At 39.6% G+C, this 2502-nt stretch overlaps 1 non-coding gene across 1 annotated transcript; it reads right to left on the bottom strand.

Moving 5' to 3' along the window:
- Positions 1-670: 670 nt before the first annotated feature.
- Positions 671-777, bottom strand: LOC148293020 (small nucleolar RNA R71). The gene has a single exon (XR_015825886.1). It is a non-coding gene; the product is annotated as a small nucleolar RNA R71 (small nucleolar RNA).
- Positions 778-2502: the final 1725 nt, after the last annotated feature.

The raw sequence follows: 2502 nt of genomic DNA, 5'->3' as shown, positions 1-2502 counted from the left end.
GGTTACCCTATTCTTTTTAGTGTTTCTAATTAATCTAATTTTCTGTTTCAGGTAGTTTATGTCTAAAAATCCATTACTTGAACAAGTGAGGTCTTCGTTCCAACGTTCTAGATCTTTGAACGCAGGACCATCATTGCAACCCAGACGAGTGACCTCTGAAATTCAGAATCGTCTAGAAAGGGAGTTGTCAACTGCAAAAGAGCAAGCTCTTGCTACATTTACAAGTCTTGCTCTCCACACTGAACTTCCCGGTTCTTCACTTTCAAATTCGGAAGCAAGTTCAGACCAAGAAGAAGAAGAAATGATGGCTGCCATTGAGTTCATGGGAGAACTTGATATCCCAACAATTCCAGCATCTCCTTCAAGCATTTTGCTGCCCACTGTAGCTCGAAATTATGAGCTTAAATCTTCTCATCTTAATATGCTGCCTTCCTTTTATGGTTTACCTAATGAAGATCCATTGACTCATATAAAGGATATTTTTAATGTTGTGAGTTCTTTTCCCTTGACAGGTGTGACAGAAGATCAACTTCGAATGAGAGTGTTTCCATACACTTTAAAGGATAAGGCGAAGTATTGGTTGAATTCTTTGAAGCCTGGTTCACTCACTACATGGTCTGCCATTCAAAAGAAGTTCCTGGAAAAATACTTCTCCACGCAAAAGACCGACATGCTTAGGGACAAGATCTTGTTATTTGCACAGCAAGATGATGAATCGTTTTGTGAAGCATGGGAGAAATTCAATGGGTTGCTCAACCAATGTCCTCATCATGGGATTCCATTGAAGCTTCAAATGCGTATGTTTTATAAAGGACTAACCCCTTCTAGTCATAATATAGTCACCAATTTTGCAGGTGGTTCTTTTAAAACCAAAACTCCAGAAGAAACGTACGAACTCTTTGAGGAGATAGCAATGGAGACCCAACATACGGATACAAGAGGTAAACGTGTTATTAGTGGTTCTAATGATGCTTCTAGTGTGCAGATTTCAAAACTGGAACAAAAGCTAGATGCTCTTCTTGCATTAAACTCAAGAAGCCCTCCGAAGGAAGTGTGTAGCATTTGTGAATCTCATGACCATGCTACCACAGCTTGTCCACTTGGGGCTGGATATCCAGAATTTGTGCAAGAGCAAGCTAAGTTGGTAAATTCCTACAACCAAGGTCCAAGAAATGATCCATACTCTCAAAGTTATAATCCAGGTTGGAGGAATCATCCAAACTTTTCATGGAGAAATACCCAGAATCAAGCAAATCCCCCTTCATTCCAAAGGCCACAACAATCATCATCATCATTGGAAGATATAGTGAAGCAGATGGCAATCAACCAATCCAATTTTCAGCAAACTACACAAGCTGCCATCTCCAAATTGGAAGTCCAATTAGGCCAAATAGCTGCTGAAATAACTCAAAGAGTGCCTGGGAAATGGCCAAGCCAAACTGAGATCAATCCAAAGAACCCAGAAGCCAAGGCCATTCATGTGCTCAGATCAGGTAAGATCATTGATAATAAAGATGATTCTAATCTTTCAAATGATGTTGTGATTGTAGAAAATGAAGAGGAGGAGACCATGGCTACGGAAGGAGAACAACTCAAAACTTCTCAATCTGCTCCTAAGGCCAAATCAGATTCTCAGAAATCCGATCAATTCCAATTGCATAAAAGGGATGACAAATTTGTGCCACCACATCTTCAAGAAGATAGATACGTGCCACCCGCTCCATATGTTCCACAGATTCCATTTCCAGGCCGTCTTAAGAAAGCAAAGCAAGATAAGGCTTTTAAAGAGATTTATGATATTTTGAGTAAAGTTAATATCAATTTGCCTTTGCTTGATCTTATTGAACAGATTCCTGCATATGGAAAATTCATCAAGGACTTGAAAACTCACAAGCTCAATTTCGCTCCAAATGAAGGAGTAAAGCTCGACCAGAATGTAAGTGCTGTGTTGCAAAGGAAGCTTCCACCAAAACTAGATGATCCTGGCAGCTTTGACATTCCCATTAACATTGGAGGCAAGAAGGTTGGAAGAGCCATGTTGGACTTGGGAGCAAGCATCAATGTTTTGCCATATTCAGTTTATCAAGAGCTTGGCTTAGAAGGGATGAAGAAGACTTCAATGCGACTTGAACTAGCTGATCATTCTATAAAATATCCAAAAGGTATTGTAGAAGATATTCTAGTTCAAGTTAATACACTAATTCTCCCTGCTGATTTTGTAGTGATGGACATGGAAGACAATCCAAATGGAGATCGTGTTGATCCCATTCTCCTAGGCAGGCCATTCATGGCCACTGCAGACACAATCATCAAAGTGAAAGATAGCACTCTCTCCATGACTGTTTTGGGTGAAACTGTTGAATTTAAAATGCTTAATGCTCTATCTCAACCTTCTATCTCTCTTGATTCTTGCTTTTCAATTGATGTTGTGGATCATGAGGTTTCTTCCAAAATTTTGCAGAGAAAGTCTAATGATGCTCTAGAAGCTGTCTTAACACAAGA

The sequence above is a fragment of the Prunus avium genome, chromosome 7 (genome assembly GCF_965620075.1).
Source record: "Prunus avium chromosome 7, drPruAviu1.hap1.1, whole genome shotgun sequence".
NCBI lineage: Eukaryota > Viridiplantae > Streptophyta > Magnoliopsida > Rosales > Rosaceae > Prunus > Prunus avium.
This window is presented reverse-complemented; position numbering and strand designations above follow the sequence as displayed.